This window comes from Agelaius tricolor, unplaced genomic scaffold (assembly GCF_023055355.1).
Source record: "Agelaius tricolor isolate 1412-34295 unplaced genomic scaffold, bAgeTri1.0.p SCAF_10, whole genome shotgun sequence".
Taxonomy (NCBI): Eukaryota; Metazoa; Chordata; class Aves; order Passeriformes; family Icteridae; genus Agelaius; species Agelaius tricolor.
The window spans coordinates 17,806,202-17,825,812 of NW_027269270.1; the positions used below are offsets into that span (position 1 = coordinate 17,806,202).

The 19,611-nt window shown below is 38.4% G+C and overlaps 1 protein-coding gene across 9 annotated transcripts in view; it reads right to left on the reverse strand.

Moving 5' to 3' along the window:
• The window catches only part of CSRNP3 (cysteine and serine rich nuclear protein 3), a 97,934-nt gene that overhangs the window by 39,471 nt on the left and 38,852 nt on the right, over positions 1 to 19,611 (reverse strand). The window contains exon 1 of one of the 9 annotated variants that reach the window (XM_071435005.1): positions 2,077 to 2,316. The exons of 7 other annotated variants lie outside the window; for them this stretch is intronic. The gene's annotated coding sequence lies outside the window, so the exon portion shown is untranslated. Of the gene's footprint in view, positions 1 to 447; positions 716 to 2,076; positions 2,317 to 19,611 lie in introns of those variants that run through there. One more of the 9 variants, XM_071435006.1, reaches the window with a different exon arrangement.

Here is a 19,611-nt window from a genome sequence, read left to right on the forward strand (position 1 = left end):
TTTCAAAGTTGTGATTCCATTGTAACAGTGGAAATGTTGCTTTGTAGAGACGCTCCTATTGTTATTTTACTGCACACTGTTAATTTTATCTCTGTATGCACTTACTGTAAGTACCTAACCACCTCATAAATTTAAATTTAAAACCCACCATACTCATTTTAGACAAATATAGCAATTATATGATAATTGTATGACTGTATATTGCTGTATTTTCTCAATTTGAATTAGCATAGAGTGACATGTTCAGTGTTATCTCATCCAATCTTATGGTACATACTGCAGGTGTTACTGCGATATTACCAGGGTTCTCTGTAAAATAAATTAATAGCTGCACATAAGTACGGTGAAAAAGTGTTTTTACATATCCTTTCTGATCTATTGTTTAAAAGACAAACAGGCCTGCGTTCTGAGATGCCAAGCTGAATCAGGATTGTAATATAAAATTACCTTTTACAGGAGAACCGTTTTAAAGCAGGGACTGCAAAGCACTTCGCTTAGGTATCAGCAATATTTGCAAATGGAAAATGATGCCCCGTAAGCCGAAGCACATTTCCGACTGCCAAAGCGCGCGGGCCGCGCGGCCCCGGCCCCGCCCGCAGCGCACTCAGCCGTGGAGGCAGCCGGGCCCCGCCCGGTTCCCGTGTCCGTGTCCGGCCGCGCTCCCGCGGAGGGGCCGGAGCGGCCGCAGCGGCCGCGGCTCCGCCGCCCGGCCCGCGCCCACCGTACCTGCCCGCGCCCTCCGCGCGCCGCCGCCCCGCCCCCGCATTTGCATGGCCCGGCCCCGCCCCGCCGCGGGGCATGCTGGGCACGGGCCCTCGCCCCGGGCCCGCCGAGCCGGGCGGCAGCGCCCGCGCCCCCCGCCCCGAACCGGGCCAGCGCCGCCCGCCCGCCCGGCGCGGCGGTTCCCTGGGAGAGCCGCTGCCCCCGCCCTCGGCTCTGCAGCCGCAGCCCGGGCTCCCTTTGCCTTCTCCCTTTCTTTAATTACCGAGGGCGGGCAGCGCGGGCTCCGCCGTGCCCGCACAAAGCGAACCGGTACGGACGGACCGCGAGCGCAGCGCGCCGGGCCCTGCGCCTCCCGCACGGCCACAGCCACGGAATAAACGGGCTGCTCATAAAGCACGTTTCTCCCTTGGAATCATAAGTGCACATGAAAAGAGATACTGTTCTCTACATTTCGAGTTTTGTTTATTTCCCCAATCGCTTTTCAAGGGCTCCATCTCCTTCCTGCTAAAATACTCCCCAAAAATCAGCATATCTAATTTACGATCTTCAGCACTCAGAAAAGAAAGAAAAAAAAACCCCAAACCCAATACTGTAAAGAGATTTAAGGAATAAAACTTTTACATTGTTAATTTCTATATGATGATAAATCACTGAGAATTTGCACATCCATCCTCTTTAAGAAAAACACAGGTCACAGAAATCTTTGGGAGCAGTTTTCAAAAAATAAAATAATTATGTATAATTAACTAAGAACTACTATGAGAAACAATTACTTGCTCGAAAAATAATAACATATTTTGCATTAACATTAGAGTGAAATGCATGCAGTTATAATGTATCACTCCCAAATGTATCCAATTGCATTAAAAATAACACAAAACAACACTTCCAAAAATTTCCAAGGAGAATGTGGAGGAAAAAAAACCCATGTAAGTGCACTGTAAGATATGCTCTAATGTTACATTATGTTTAACCAAACACAAACACTACAGATCTCCTACTGAGAAAGAATTAGTTTCGAATACATAACAGAGTAATAGATTGTTGTTACTAAATATTTTATGATATTGGTAAATGATCCATCTAGCATAAATTTAATTTTACTTGCTATCCCATTTTTCATGCACAATTGAAGTTTGAATTGCATAGGAATAATGGTAAAAACATTTTTACAATGAATTTGATCACAGAACTTACACAATTTATTTAGCTTGGTATCAGACTGATGTGCATCCTTACAATCCCACCGTACAAAATGAAAAAAAACTGGCTTTGTTAACAATCAAGAAATAGCAAAAAACCCATTTAAATTTAAAACACTGAAGTGTGTGAAGAATCTATAAAAAAACTGACCTGTTCAAATTGTTGTTTTTCCAATCCATGCACTGTTTTTATTAATTAGGACCCAAACCAGATTGATCGTCATTTTATAACGTTTGACATATTCACTGTCTTCCCACTTCCAGCAGAATCTTCTTAAATTTCCCAGCACTGTGTTTTATTGCTGGTACCATATGCTTTATTGTTCAGCCACAAGAGCTGCACTCTGCACAAAGACTCATTACCTACTGCTTGCTGAGCAGCTTCGGGCTCACTGAGGCTGCCTGTGTGATCACATGGGAGTTTTGTCTGAGAAAGCCAGGCATGCCACTGATTTCACCGGCTACGGATATTTTTATCAGCTGAGGTCTACTATGAGGAAGGAATAACAAATTCTAAGGCTTCTTTAGTTCATTAAGACAGCAGTTGTTACGGAAATCCCCTGAACTTTTTTTTTTTTTAATTATTATTATAATTCCCGCTGTAACGCTGGTCCAAGAAGAAATCCAAGAGATTTGTTACAAGTAATTTTTTCTTGCGGGGAGTGGCACAAGCCATGCATTGTCTGCATCGCTCTGCACACAGTACACACTGAAATTAATATTCTGAAGAGGTAATATTTTGCCAACACTTAATCTGCCAGTGTTTATCCTTTATGTGGAGGACAAGCTTCCAAATGAAAAATTATACCTAAAAAACAGCTCCTTAATTTAAATTTGTCTCATCAGTCAAGGGCATTATCGTGTAATCTTTGGTCTTAAAATGAGTTTTGCTGGCTTCACTGAGGCTACTCAGGTGAATAAGAATTGGCCATTTGGGCAGGGATTACTCTCAAATTCAAATGACAAATTATGTAATACAGTGAAGTCTAATCTCTTCTTGGTAATAGTTGGTGATGCTCTGGGGTTTGTTTGTGTGTGTGTGCATGCGTGCATTTGGTTGGTTGGCTTGGGTTTTCTTGTTTATTTTAAACAAAAATTATTAATTTAAATAACATTTTATAATGCTTAAAAACTTAATATTTCCCTGAGTATTTCATATTAGAGTAAGTGAATATCTAGATTCAAATTACAAAAGTCCTTACAGAAAATGATAAATATTAATTATTTTTTTCACTGATCCATTATCAGTATCAGGGTTCCATGCTAGAATATTTGGACATAGCTTGATTCCTACTGCAGAGTGAATTCCCTGAGTATTCTAATTTAAAGCTGGCTTTCTACAAACAGCTAGTGATGATAAATGAACATCTCTCCTCCGCCCTGAAAACTCGTACCGAACACACAATTATCCATAATATTAACATTGCAAAGATGCAGCTATTCTACAAAACAGTCAATTATCTCTAGAATAATTCAGAGCATTTTGATAACATGAGATAGCAAAAGAAACTGTTTTCTCATTAACATTCCACAAATGAAATACCTCCTTATTCTATTTAAGATCTCTCATTAGAATAAATGACAGCTTGTAGCTCATGGTTGGCATTATTCAGGTCCTATCAAAGTCAGTGGAAGTTTTGCTGCTGATTTGCATGGAAGAAGGGACAAGCATGACTAACAGATTCATTTGCCTTACCGTGTCGTCATGCAAATCAATGGCAAAACTCATTTCTTTATTGTTCTTGGCATCTCGCTCGGTTTGTATTATTATGGTTTTGTAACAGTTGATATGCAGTCTCTGTGATTACACTGAATTATACAAGATGGTTAGCAAAGGATTCAGAATTACCTACAACTAAATCCAGTAATGAATATCTTCTACACTCTCACATTCATTTCGTTTTTTTAAAAATGCCATTATCAAGAGTGAGAGTATTCTGAAGTGCTACCATTTTCATCTATCCAAAGACAAGGACTGAGCAGATGTTTTGTGGCTGAGAACCTTCCATGTCTCTTAGGCAGGAAACACTCTTGTGTGTACATTAATGAGAAGAAATGAAAGCAGACTAGAAAGATTGCTAACGAGCAGCTGGTTTAGCTACAGCTATGCATATTTTTTTCCCCCTGGCGATACCACTGATGATGTCACAATGCTCATGTAGGAAGACATAAACAAAAGGCAGGCATTTTTGCTGCAGTGGCACTAGGAGAAAAAAGAAAACTCAAACATTTGACAGATGGAAAGAACAAAAATTGGTCAGGAAAAGAGTACTATTGTCACATTTTTCTCTGTATGTTGTTATATACTACGGAACAGTCCTCAAATCCTGAAAGGTGGTTAGAGGAAAACATGTTCAAGGACATGATACAGTTAAACCAGTTAGCAGCAGAGTTGTTTCTGCAGGAGACAATAGCAGCAAGCAGTCTCCATGCTGAGAGGCACCCTCAGTTAATCACTTCTTCAAGGTTGGTGGGGGGAGGGAGGGAAGCTTCAATCCTCCATAGTGGAATTTTGAATTTCCTAAATATAACTTGACATTTTTAGGTAGCTAAATTATATTCCATCCCATCCCATCCTCTCTTCTCACAGAGTTACTAAATAGAAGGAAGTCTTTGTCAGAGCCACATTGCTGAATTTCTGCCCAGACACACTGTTGAGGAAGGGCATTTCTGCCACCACAAAAGGGATTATAGCTCACCCGAGAGATTCACAGGAGCCAAAACCTAGGCCTCCCTTGTCACTCCAGAGAAGGCAGAGGTTCAAATGAGACAATACTTCCTGACACCCCTCCTGTAACAGCCAGGCATTCTTCAGGAGAATCCAAATTCACCTCCCCGTGAAACAACAGTGGGAAAATACAAATGCTTAGCAGTCTCTTCCACCCAGGGTCTCCCATGGGAGTCAAGGTAAGCAAGGGCTCTCTCTTTTCTTAAATAAAAGGTTCTTTGTGAATCCAAATGGAAACAAATCAAGAACCTTCTGACCATCTGTAAATATGGGTAAACTGTCAGATCCCACATCTACTTTGCAAGAAAATTAGCAGGAACATTCTTATGCTTTCTCATTTCACAAAAGCTACAGCAAAAGTGAACTCGTTGAGGAAATTTGGACTCTGAGTAATCACCATCATTAATAAGTAACAATTTTATAAATCCTGGTTTATTCTACTCTATATGCATTTAGACTTGAGTACTTTTATAAAGGTTATATGCATTGAAATACATATCTTGGACAGAGTTTAAAAACAAATAAAAAACCCTGAACAAAAACCCAAAGACCCACAATAACCCAAAACCAGCCATATATCACAAACCAGACTAAGCCCATGATTTGAACTTCAAATTATTTCCACCTAATACAACTACATTATTTCATTGGGTATCAAACTTAATCAGCTGTTCAGTATCCTGTATCATAGTTGGATGAATCATGTAAGAATCAAACTTATGGGAAGAGCAATGTTCTATTTCATGAAACAAAAAAGGGACAACTTGCACCACTCAATGCCTTGTTATTCTAAAGGCGTGAATCCTGTACCTTGCAAAAAAAATGCAAGAGGTCTGGTTTCTTCAAGTACCCCAGAAATGTACTAACTTCCATACCAGTTAAGTAAACAGGGGGTTATGCTGAAACTTTTACAGTCTTCTAGTGACAAAAAATACCTGAAGTCCAGGATTTAGAAAATGTATTAATTGGACCCTGCACACTCTCCTCCAGCTCTTACAAACAGCATGGTTTATATGCCATGGCTTAAAATTTATGAGCTACAGCAGCAACAGCAGCAGCTCTAAATGCCTCAGCACTGGCTTTCAGGCTTGGAAATAGATGATTTGTGGTGGCTTCTTTGGTAAGATCTATAAACCTTGCCCATGCAAACTCCTCTAAATTGAATTCGGGATAAGGCATAGCTGCAAACTTCCTGTGAAATTGTGCCATTGCAGAAGTTCTACAGAGTTAAAAATGCTCACCTAAGAGAAAATAGTGTAATATTAATTAATGCAAAGTTACAGTCAGTAACACTGGGGTAGGATATCTAAAGTATAAATTCTACATATTTCTTTCTAGACCAAATATAATTTAATCAAATAAATTTCCTCACCCTGGCCCCAAATGTCTAACTTTCTCTAGATCAGTCACAGCCAAACAATCTTCAAGCAGTGTCATGTTGACTGTTCAGTTCCAAATAGTAGGGCTTGATAGATTTCCATAGCCTGACATGACAGGAGGAATGACATTCTTTGGGTTCCTGAACTGCATAAATATGAAAATATTACTCATTCATAAATGGCATTCTCAACAAAGAAATACAACCATGTTTTGAAATAAGAGTCTAGTCAGTGAAATAAATGGAAATAGACAAAATCTATTTGAAAGGTGATATCCTCAGGTCAACAGATAGGATGGAGAAAGCAGCTTATAAGTGAGGGGCAGGCCTGTGAGCAGCTGGTCTGATTTCTGGCACTCGAACAATCCCATCACCAAACTTCATACAGTGACTCCTGGCACCTCAGTGTAAGGCTGCCATTGCTGTCCCTCACTCCTACTTCTGGCATTCTTACCCTGCCATGCCAATTTAAAGGACACCATCTATAGTTTGCTTTTTTTCTGACTCTTAGTATCTGCTTGACCAGAGGCAGCCTTTTAAATCATGGGGTAAAAAGCTGTCACAGAGTAAAAATTAATTCTCTTTACACATACTGTGGCCTATAGCACAGCATATCCCTTCCCAATGATTTTTAGCACAAGTCCTGAAAACCCTATTTTTAATTATACATTCTTGCTACATCTTACATAAGATACATTTTTCCAAGATAAAATTAACCTTTTCTAGGCTGATATCCCAGAGGAGAGCACACTTCCTTTCAGAAAACAGCGCTGAAAAATACTACACTTTAGAAGAGTTACTGTACACAAACAAAAATATTCCTCTGCAGTAAACACACAGAGCTTCTTTTTCCTTTCACAATCTTTCTCAAAACTGATGGTTAACTATCAAAATCAAAGAAATGCTAACTTTGGCAGGCAAACTACTGTACTGAGAGGTGTATAGCCAAGTAGCAAAAGAATCTCTTGACTGCTGTTTCTTTAGATGATGTGAATATTCAAAGCAAATAAATAATGTAATGCTTGCTACAGCCATCGTTCCAAATGAAGTAAATTCTATTTGAAAGAGCAAAGTGGTCATTCTCTCAGAAAAAAGGAAAAAAAAAAGAGAGGAGAAGGCATATATCTGAAAAGAAATTGCCTGTGCTATCTGGTATGGCTTCATAAGCCAGCTTTTCTCCATCCAGTTTCCATGACACCTCAGACATTCCAACATGATCCATGCTGAGGAGTAATTCAGAACTACACTTGATGTGGTTAGAAATTTTAAGACATGACCAGAATAAACAAAGGTGCCTTTTGGTTTATAATTAACTGAAATACTTCTTACTCCATCCCTTTTCCTTGCTTGGTCACTAAGCACACCTTTTCTCATAGTATCATTTTCCAACTCAAAAATTTCACTTGGCTGTTGACCAGAAAAAGTTTAAAATTAAATAAATTAGGAGATATTTGAAGCAAGCATGATAGCTAGTATTTTCTGTCTGCATCTGTTTGGTTCTTCTAGTTCCATTTTATGTACCATAGTGAACCATAAAGAAGTTTACTGAGTCAATGCAACTGGAACAGGAAAAAAATCCAGGTGGAAGCAGACTGTCTTTTCTTCCTGGACTAGTCATCTACAGACCTTCCCAAAGCACCACTGTTGTTAAACCAGAAACATTCCCTCATTCCTTGTTTTCTCAGCTTCTACAGTGAAGCAGACAAGCACTTTAGTTTTCGTCTTCCACAGAAAGATGTATTTTTTATTGCTACAATCTTCAAATTTGTTCCCATCTACCATAAAAACAAGTATTTTGAGTGGAGACAGATGTGAAAATATACCAGAAACACAGACATATCTAAGCAGCAATGTAAATAGGTTGTTACATTTTACAGCAGTTAGTTTATGAAGCATTCCAACTTAAAGCACAAGACATTTTCAACATACTACTTAGAATGAAATACATAACGCTACATAGTGGACTTTCAATCTAATAGACAGGAAGATATCTAAATTCTAAAATAAAAGGTGCCTGCCTAGAATTGCTGAACATCAGCTTAGGATCTCATTCCACAGGAAGTGAATCTGCTACAACATTTCTTCCCACCTTTGTACATCCCACATACAATACAATCATTTAAAGCTTGAAAAAACACTGAATTGTGAGTTGTAAGGTACTTTTTGCTGTTTCAAATAACCTTTAAAGAATAGAAGCTGATTCTTCTTTAATAATTCTGTCCATTTCCATTTGGCCAGCATTGATTTCTTGTGTATGTAGGAGAGCCTGAAAATAATTTTTATTTACTTCTTTGTTTGTCTACCAGCATCAGTGATAACATCAGCACAGCAATGGGAACTTTATTGCTTATGCTGAGTTTTCTCTACTAGCACAACACAACACAATTCCTGCCCAGACCCCACCTCCGCCAAATATTCCATGGCAGCAGCCTGCATTAATAAAGTAAAAGTCTTTTGCAGGTAATTTCCCTTCTCCTACCCTAAAAACATGATTTCACTTGCCCTAATATCACTCTTGAAGAAATTAAATGAAAAATCCTTTCATATAGTTTAGCATCCAAAATAATTTTCCTAGCATATATATATATATATAATTTGCATCAAGTTAAAAACTGAACTGCTGTACTTTTACAGCAAATTTTTTACTATGCCATTGCAACATTCTAAGGTTTCAGAAAGTACATGAGCCAACAGTATGCTTTCACAGCCCAGAAATCCAAGTGCACCAAAGAGGGGTGGCCAGCAGGTCAAAGGAGCTGATTCTGCCCCTCTACTGTCAGAAGAGTCCATCTGTGGAACCGAGGCCAGCTCTGGGGTCCTCAGCACAGGAAGGACACAGACCTGATAGGGCAGGTCCTGAGAAGAGCCACAAAGGTCATCAGAGGGCTGGAGGATATCTCCTGTGAGGACAGGCTGAGGAGCTGGGGCTGTTCAGCCTGGAGATGAGATGGCTTCAGGAAGATCTCATAGTGGCCATCCAGTACTTAAAAGGGGCTTTTGAAAAAGAGAAAGGGTCATTTTTTACATGGCTGGAAAGTGACATGGCAAGAGGGAACTGTTTTAAACTAGAACAGGGGAGATTTGATTAGACATTAGGAAGAAATTCTTTAGTCAGAGGGTAGTGAGGCACTGGAACGGGCTGCCCAGAGAACTTGTGGATGTCCCATCCTTGGAAGTGTTCAAGGTCAGGTTGGATAGGTCTTTGAGCAAAGGGCTCAAAGGCTCTGTTCTAAGTGGGTAACATCCCTGTCCATGGCAGAGGGCTTTGAATTAGATGGTCTTTAAGGTCCCTTCCAACCCTTACTATGAAAGTAAGCCAGTCCAATTCAGAAATATGCTTTCTAAGGAACACTGGCTGGCATTTCTTTCATATAGGAAGAAGATGGATAGCAGTATTTAAATATACACATTCATATTTGCAAATCAGTGACAGTTCCAGGATGCCCTCGTATAACTTAAGTGACCAAAATGGACTGATTTTTAATTTGATAACACTGTTTTCAGCTGATGTTCAAAGTTCAAAACACTGTGGTTTTGGTCTAATTTTCCAAGAGCTTAAAGGGTTAAGTGTAGTAGCTACATGCCCTGAGATTGTGCAAGGATCAACATTTCTGCAACACGATCAAGTTTGGAAGTTCTTTTGTAGAAGTAGTTATGGAGTGTTTTATCTAAGACTTCTACCTAAAAGGGATGAGAACCAAATAATGACTTTAATTAGAGCATTTTTATAGCTCAAATATCTTTCAAGATTTCAGCATTTCAGATACCATCATGATTTTTTTTTTAAATTAAACTGCTTGAAACCTACCAGCTGGAGAACTTAATGTTTCAGTTAGATTTTTTGTTCACAATATTAAGTAGACACACTTATCACCCTGACAGCAGTACAATACCCAAGGGTTGAGGATGTCAGACTACAGTCCCTAAAGGCTGCAGCCTCTTGTGTTGGTGCACTTGCAGAGGAGGAATTATTTTTCCCCCTTTTAAAATCATTATTCAACATATTTTCCTGTGAACATCTTAAAAAATAAATTAGACTTTCAACCAGGATTACATTAAAATACTTTGCATTAGGATCATCAATTTATGGCACAGACAAAACCGCAGGGATGGCTGATATCACCTGATACAAAGTTGCATCATCTGACAGTTTCCTGTGTTGCAGAAAAGAAGCAATTACCAACTCAGTGTGGTTTTTGGCATCCCTGCAATGATTGTGACTTCTCAAAAGGATTAATTCTTTTGGCCTAACATCTTTAGGCACTGAGGATAATATTGTTTCCATCATAATATTTTCCCTTTTAGGAACATGAGGACCATGTTTATTTCTGCTATATTAAGTTGAGATAATACTAGACTTGTCAGATATTTAGAAATAGTGTAGTCAGTGTGTCTGTTTTGACCTTCCAGGTCACAGCAAAGGTGCTAGCTGACAGCACCAGCTGTCATTTGCTGTTAACAGCCTTCTACCACATCAACAGCTCCAAGCTCATAGGGGACTCACTAGTTTTGTGACTGAAGAGCAGGAAGTCAAGATCCTTGGCTCTCTCTTTCCATCTTCTGGGGTGGGCAGATTTCAGTGACACTAGCACTGTTCTAGCTGCCAGCCTGGAATTGCTCTCCTGCCCTATGTCCACTTACATAGGCTCTAGGATACAGGATTGCAAATGCTGACTTCAGTCATTTAAGGTTTCAAGAAATACAAAGATTTGCCGGTGCCAAATGTTCTACTTTTTCAGATCAAAAGATATTCTCACTGCCCTGGATGTCTTGGATTGAGAGACAGGAGTGGCCCATTTACATTCAGGAAACATATTCTGTGTCATTTACAATGGCAATGAGTTCATAACTGTGCAGCGTGTATCCTGCAGTTTTTCTTATTATCTCCAGCACTGTGAGAATTCCTGAAAAGCTGTCACATTTAGCTTGCTACATACTTACAACAGCAAATTGGTACATGCTCTGTGCTGATCTTCTTACTCTTTTCTGTAGTTGCAAAATTGCAAACAACTCAAAAATTGCTTTATGATGATAATCACACAGGAACAGACCCAGATCAGCAACTGCCAGCCTTGTCGTGACATTCAGTGTGTCAAGCAATGACACAGGCAGTTTGTAGAGAGCAGCAGTATCTTGAAGTAGACAAACTGAGATGAGTAGGAAAACCAAACCCTTTGAGGACATGAGAAAGGGGTCAGAGACACAAAAGCCTGCCTACTTTTCTAGCTGTAGAAGCTAATCTAATTAAAAAATGCTAATTTCCCCACAAACCTCGCCTGATGCCTTAAATTAGTATACCACAATAATGACAGCATTTACAGCCTTAAAAGCTATATATAACCTGATATATAATCTTAGAAGCTAAGCATCTTAAATGTCAAGCAGGAAGCAGCAAAGGATTCAAAGACACTGCAGAGAAAACAAAGAGCTACCACTTGTCATCTTGTAACCATTATTTTTGCATGACAACTGACAATTTATTACACATAATGAGTAGGGCAAGTTTTAAAAGAGATTTTAAAAATCAATTAAATACATTTGCAGGGACTGCTCCAAAACATTTGAAACAGCATAGGATTCAAAAATTTTTAAAGTTACCAATAGTGAATATAGTGAACCCTGACTGGTAAGTGGACAGGAAAAGACCAAAAACTTGCCTCTGTTTCAAGAGGCAGAGACAAAGAAGGCACGTTTATGACACTAAAAAGTGATGCTAATGGGAATACAAATAGATGCATCAGCAGGTCAAAGTAACATCACTTTTAAAGCAATACTGAGATATACAAGAGAACACAGCAAGAATGGTTTTTTTTTAAGGCCAGGATTTTGTGATATTGAGATGGAAATTGCTAAAAAGTTTGCATATGATTTTTCTCTTGCTTCACAGCTGAGTTCAGTCAACTGTCTTGGAGGAGAGACAAACTACTTACTGGAAAACAATCTTGCAGTAAAAATCTGAGAAGGATACATATGTTGTTAGCACAGACATTATACATAAGCTTTTCTTTTTTTTAGATTAACCAGAAAAAGTACAGATGGGAATGAAAAGGCCACTAAAAATATAAATTTATAGAAAGTTGTAAGATATGGAAGGAACAAAGTGACTTTTCAAAAATAAACTGAATTAAAAGAATTGAAAGAATTAAAAGAATAAAAGAACCAAGAGTGGGAAAAAGCACAGGCAAACCAACATTTCAGAAGATGAAATACAGTAAATTCTTGAAGACAAACTGTGAAAGATGAGGCCAAAATGTTTATTTTGAAATCTTAAAAATATATTTTTATCTAATACATATGTGCTAAAAATAAGGCACATGGGTCCTAAAGTAAATGAATGACAGAGAAAAATTAATTGAATGAGAATACCAGAAATACCATACTGTAGCACTGATGGCCAATTTATGCTAGGAACATAACTCTATCCATTAAAAAAGAAAAAGCAATAAAAAGGAATTCCCTTGCATCCTAACCCTCCAGCAAACACAGCGTGAAAATTCACAAAGTGCACTGAGCAAGAAGTGCAGGATTTGAAAGGTTTCACTCTGCTACAAAAAAGCAGAGAATTTGGTGAAAATATACCAGTGACCTCAGACTACTATCAATGGGTGTGGGAAATACCAAAACCCAAACACTAGACAAGCTGACAGCTGAGTCAAATACAACCTGAACCAGAAATGAAAATTCCTGCCTGTCTGCACATCCATTGTTCTGTTCCACGCATACAAATAAGGTGAATCTGCCAGTGATATCCAACACTATGGTCTCTAGCCAACACCAGTCACCAGCCTAAGTCAAATCTTCAGAAAATAAACCCAAAAGCTGAGATGCCCACATAATAAATGTCAAATAAAATGCAGAGGAATTTTTACTAGACAATTGGTAACCAATGAGGACTCTCAAGCCATAGCCAGACTGCATACAATTGAGCAGTAGGAAGAAAAACTGGTAACAAATAGGATGCCAAGCACTTATTAAACACTACACTACTCTTATTTTCAGTATACAGGTGTTATTAATACTTTAACTAATGGTTGTATTCAAACCTTTTCTCTGGATTGCAAAAAGAAGAACCTACTGAACTGCTAGCATTGAACTAGCAGTAGAGATGTGAAATCACTTTGCATGACCAGTTGCATCCTGAAATCCATTTGTAACAAGGACTTCTATGGGGCTTTGAGCAGTTTAACTGTTCAATACCTAACATATCCATTTGAAAAAATAAAATAAAATTTTAAAAAATTAATCTAATATCTTATTGTTACCCATCCCTTAACTGTGCTTTTAGTGGTTAAAAGTAAAGGGTTTGCTTCAAGACCACCAGTTAGAGAGAACCTGTTTCATTGAAAAAGTCAAAACAATTACAGAAAGAAAGTATTTTTCACTTTCAGCAATAATAGGTGGGGGGGAAGGAAAATTTTAGTGTCAAGTCTGGAAATTTAAGTCTGATATAAATTTCAGGATTCTATCTCTAAGTTAGATCAGTAAGTGGATGGGAAAGTACTGTTTCTTCTGATACAGGGTGATATCCTGACACTTGAATTTAAAAGACAAAATAAATTCCCCACATGGGAAAAATTTAAAGCATCTAGCAGTATTTTAGTACACATGAAGCAGTTAAAAGCCATTTATTTCTCCTCTCAAAGATAATCCCTACTAATTGCTCTAGTTGTGGAAATACATTTTGTGGGAAAGGATAATGAAGCCTACTTGTCAAATTGCTCATGTCATTATTTCACTGCAGATTGCAAATACTATAGCCAGACCCATTCCCAGCATGCTGAATATCAGCCTACAGAAAAGGACCCTTGCATAAGCCACTCTGACCTTTCTTGCTAGTTTCTTCTGACCTTGCTGACCTCATTAGACTGGTATAAAGAAAATAAAGGAGCTGTTGGGTACTCTTGATGGATTAGAAATAACAAGAATGTGTCTAGGACTTACTTAAGTACTAAACCAGACCACTGAATTATAATGCTTTTCAAACAATCAAAAGGATAATAGGGATAGTGATGAAGAAATAGAGGTAGAAAGAAAAAGATTTTTAAACTATTGTGAATAGTATGCTTTTTGGAAATTGTCCATCAGCATCCTTAGCTACTTATTCTGCTGCCATTTTACATGGTTGATTTTTTAAGGCCCCATTTGAGTGAGAACAAATATTAGAAACCAATGGTCCCAGCACAATTATTTTGATTAACCATGAATCCAACTTAAGCACCTTGCTGAAAGAGGGCTTTAATCTCCTCTGGTCAGATGTATTTAATGAATTCTTCAAATTCCCAAAGGAAGGAAACTCTAGAGGATAGAATGCAAGTCACTGAATTCCCTGTGTCACATTTCAAACACTACATCACGCTATCAACAAAATCTGTGTCTTACCAGACAAAAGGGTGGAGATACTATCAAAGTGTTTATTCTTTACATAATACATACCTTCTCCAGTGGAATTACTTTGGGTTTTTAAACTGTCTCCCAGCCCTGAAATGGACAAGTCATGCATTTCTATAGCTTACATCATAAGAAGTACAAACCTACAAATTAATTTTGCTCTTTGGATAGTGGATTTTGTCATCCTCAGTAAATATTTATTTTTAGCTAATACTGGCACCTGAGCAAAACTCTCAGACAGGAAACCACAGGCCACAACTTATAACACAAACCTCAAATACTACAATATAAATTTTACAGCAATTGCAACATAGGACACATCTTTTTTTATCTTTTTATTCTTTAGAATTTCTAGGGAAAAAAGTGCTATGAGGGAATTTGTACTCACAGAAATCGTCCAAGCTCCTATATATTGCAATTTCTAATTAAAAGCTTTTGAATTTAACCACTGGAAAGCATTTATGGGAAGAGAAGAATTTTTTCTTTATATGCTTAACTACTCCTAAAAGAAGACACTAGTAGATAGACTGACCTCAGCCAAAGGGTTCCGGCTTTATTATGCTATGCATTAAAATGCAGGCACCATCACATAAAATTAAATTATGTCCTTTTTAAAAATAAGACTATGCCATCATTTGTTCCTGAAACATCCTCTGTTCAGCTGTCCTGCAGTTTTATAGATCCTGACATGGGAAAACTGTTGCATTTGTGATAGCGGTGATTGTCCCCTTCAGAAATTTATAGCCTTTGGTAAATCTCTGTATGTCTCACATCTCTCCTGTGCCAAGTGCACAATCCAGCCCCAAGCCAGCACCACTGGAGAGGCTGCAAACACTGCATTTGTGCAGGAACTCTCATCAGGCTTCATCCCCAAGAGCTAAAATGTCTTAAATCAGCCACTGAGTCCAGATACCCTCATCCTACACACAGAGCTAAGTTAGATGACACACTGGTTAAAAAACAACTTAATCAGGTTGCTAGCACAGATTTCACGGCTGCTGTATCTGGGCAGCTGTTCTAGCACAATTGGATTAGTGATTTATGCTGCCTCTCCACTCTCCCCATTTTAAAATAATGGATTGAGATTTGAACATGTAAATTTTTCATCCTCATCACTCTCCAGACCTTGTGAATGCAGAGTCATTTCAAGACCTGTAGAAGGGTTTTGGTTTGTTTTTTTGTTTGGGGGACTGTTTGCTTTGTTTTGGTGGTAATCTTTTTACCCCCTTTGTTGTTAGCTGGAGATTGTGGTGTAAAGATAAATGGTGGACAAGGACTTTGTGTTTGGATATTTAAAATAAACAAAAATAAAAAGCCCAACAAAAAACCAAACAAACAAAATCAAAGCAGAATTGCAGTCCACTAGCAATTCCTTCCTCTTACATGTGATATGGGTAAAACGTGTTTCTTCAAAATTGTGTTTGTCATCTTACATTTCTATCATTTGTCTACCCTGTAGCGAAAGAGATATTCAAAAAATCCCATCTATATGAGGTTAAATTATTAATTTCCCACCTTGACCTTGTTTTGGAATATGCTTATTTCTGTGAATTAGCTACAGCAGTTAACCTGCCATTTAAAGAGCACATAGAGCAAAACTGGTCTTCACAAAACAAAGGTGAGCAAACAACAAAAAACCCACCATGCCTATTCTTTTATGATTTTATTTATCCTATTATCTCATCTATTAGATAGGTTACTTATGTTCTTTACTAAATAAAGCCCCAAATAAGAAACCCTTTTCAACTAATCTCCTACATAGACCAGAAACCCAACTTTGAGTACCAGAGGGAGAAGTGGGGAGGGGGTGGGAACTCCTATCCTTCCTCCACATCTCAAATCAGAACAATATGACAAATTGTCACACTTAGAACCATAAAAACCAGACAGATTTAATGTCTGCATCATGGTTAACTCCTAAATCCAACAAACCCTTCAGAAGAAGGGCTACCTACAGTCCTGCTTTCTGATTTTTCCTTCATCAGTATATGCAACATTTAAAAATAACATTCTAATAACAAACAAATAAAAGATAAATACCCATTTCCAGCATCCCAGTAAAGCTTACATGAAATTATGAATTAGTTAACCAAGAGAAGTTGCTATCATAGTTTTCTTGCTATCAAGCATTTTAAGTTACTTTGTGACATTATTAAAATATTTTACTGATTACACAGAGTTCTCTGAAGACATTTACTACTTGAGATGTGTTGGCCCGCTCTTTGTGGCTGAATGAATCATATCCCTTACTTCCAGTCTCTGGAAAAAGAAATCACATCATGATGTGACAATTAAAATAAAAGCCTTGAAAGTATCTCTTCAGATAACTTGGTGTTTCTCTTTCCAAAATTTTAAACAGCAGATACTTTTGCAAGCAAGTGACAAATGATGTAAATATCCAATAATAATTTATTTACAAATACACACAATAAGTTAGGAACATTTTACCTGCATAAATCTAATTTCACTGGAAGTTGCTGATGTATGCTGATACAATAGGTTTCAGCATGAATTTTAAGCATTTTTAAACACAAAGGTGCAGCTGGAAAACTGTGGCTTTTTTTTTTAACTTAAATTCTTCCAAAAGTGCTAATCAAAAACCCTGCAGAGATGTAAAATATAGCATCATGTTTTGTACCATCAAATGGTACAAAATTAAATTGGACTTGTATGACTGTAGAGATATATGCACATGAATAACTGCTACTGTACTACTGACCTTGTGATCTCAAAGAACGCCAGTTTTTCTCAGGAGATTTTTAGACCTCTGAAATCATGTTTTTAGTCTGTAGACATTTCCTTAATCTGTCCTTTAAAAAATGGAATTCATGCCTCATTACTGTTAACATGATACCAACAAAGTCTTAAAATTTCTATCAAAAATTATATGATGCCATGTGCAAGCTCACAGAATAAACAGAAAATTCTGTTTGTTTGCAATGAAGCCAGGTTACCATATTAGGGTGAAAAAATTCAGAAGAGCATGTTGATATATAAAAAATAAATGATCATACAGCCAATATGCACATTTGATTTCTAGTACACATGAGGTACTTCTGCTCTGACACATCAGGGAGTCTGAAAACCTTCCTGTATTTCACTGAGCAGGGCAAAATTCAGTAATTGCAAGGACAATTAAACATTAATCCTGCTTACCATGGCAGGTGACAGACTTGCCATCTGTTGAAGCCCCTAAAGTGAGGTTGGATATCTTTCTAAAATACATTTTTGGATATAGTTTTTTGGAAAAGCAAAACTAAAAACAAACTAACATTTAATCCATACTGCAAAACTGTGGTCATCATATAGAGAGAAGGGGCTGATGGCACAAGGTAGTGACAGCAGCTTTGCCATCAGAGATGCCTGTTTGTGTCATGGTTTAACCCCAGCCAGCAGCCAAGCCTTGGGCAGCCATTCGCCCACTGCTCCATCAGCAGGACTGTGAGGAGAATCAAAAGGTAAAAGCTGGAAGACTCATGGGTTTAACAGGGAAAGCAAAGGCCACACATGCAAGCAGAGCAAAACAAGGAATTAATTCACTGCTTCCCACGGATAGGCAGGCTCAGCCATCTCCAAGAGAGCAAGACCCCATCAAGGGAAAGGTTACTTGGGAAGACAAATGCCAGCACTCCAGATGTCCTCCCCCTTTCCTCTTTTCCCCCCCCGTTCTATGCTGAGCATGATGTCACGTGGTCTGGAATGTCCCTTTGGTCAGCTGGGGTCCCCTGTCCCAGCTGTGTCTCCCAGGCACCCCCAGCCCCTCTCCAGTGTGGCCGTACAAGGAGCAGAAAGGGCCCTGGCTCAGAGCAAGCCCTGCTCAGCAATAACAAAACATCTCTGGATTATCAACCTGTGCTCAGCACAATCCAAAACACAGCCCCCTACCAGCTGCTGTGCAGAAAATTAACTCTACCCCAGCCAAAACCAGCACAGTGTCCCTTTCCATTCTGCCCCCAACACTTGTGATCTGGCTTTCAAATAATGTAGGAATCCTAACTTAGTTGGTCTTAGCTTTGGTAGAGACTCCAGCTAGACCTCTGGTGATTTTCACATCCTACTTCAGCACAGGCCACAGTTCTCTGGGCATACAGCTCTTACACACTGTGTTAAGCCATGATTTTGAGAATCAGGGATGCAATGCTTGCTCTTGTGACATTCTGCTTAAGGGATACGTAAGAATTTTTAAGATCAAAATGATTTGAGGAAAAATAGTTTTTGATCATGATACAGGAGGTGTAGGTGATAATTAAATTCAGCATCATAAAGGCAAACTACATAACTCCCAAAAGCATTTAGTACTGGCTGTTTCACACAAGTAATTAATATTTTTTGCCAATACTACTTTAAAATGCCAACTACTGCTGCTGTTTGCATGTATCAGAGTGTACACAGATGGACATAGAGCATCCAACTCCAGCTTTCTGAAGCAGGAAAGAAGGTAACAAACAAAAAACATTTTCTTTTCTGAGTTATGCAAACAAATGAGTCTATAGCTAATATAATAACACATGACTCAAGTGCTGGTGCAAAGCATGCTGTGCAGTATGGATGAACCTGAGTGGGCTGCATAAACTTCAAAGCAATAAACAGGCTACAAAAGACGCGTGGGCAGAGAGAAAATGGAAAATATAGGAGACATAGGGAGGTGGTTCCATTATCAGCTGCAGGATACATATGATATTGCACATGGGAACAGAAAGGAAGGACTGCAAAAAATGGATCTGAATAGATTGTCCTCAGCCCTTAGTAGTTCCACAAAATGCCACGATAGACTCTCATGCCTATGACAGGGTTTTAGTAATTAGCAGGCAATCCATTAAGTTATGAAAAATAAAATCTGGTCTCAAAAGCCCCTATTGTCCATTTCTCTGTCTTCATTTCTGTGAAACTAAAGATTCCTTCACACTACAAAGCACAATAAGCAATTTAAAGTAGAACATTTTATTTATCTAAACACTACCAAAGTCACCCCAATTAGAAATAAAATAAAATAAAATAAAAAATGTAAATTCTTTCTTGAAGAGCACATTTTAACAAAATTTTATGAAAATTCAGGCCTAGCTCATCTGCAAGCCAAAATTCTAGACAAATCACAACATTTAATGACTTCCTTGTGCACATGCTCTGACCCAGCACCTCCTCTTCTGTGTTAATCTCATTGTGAGAAATGTATATTTAAAATGCCAACTCAA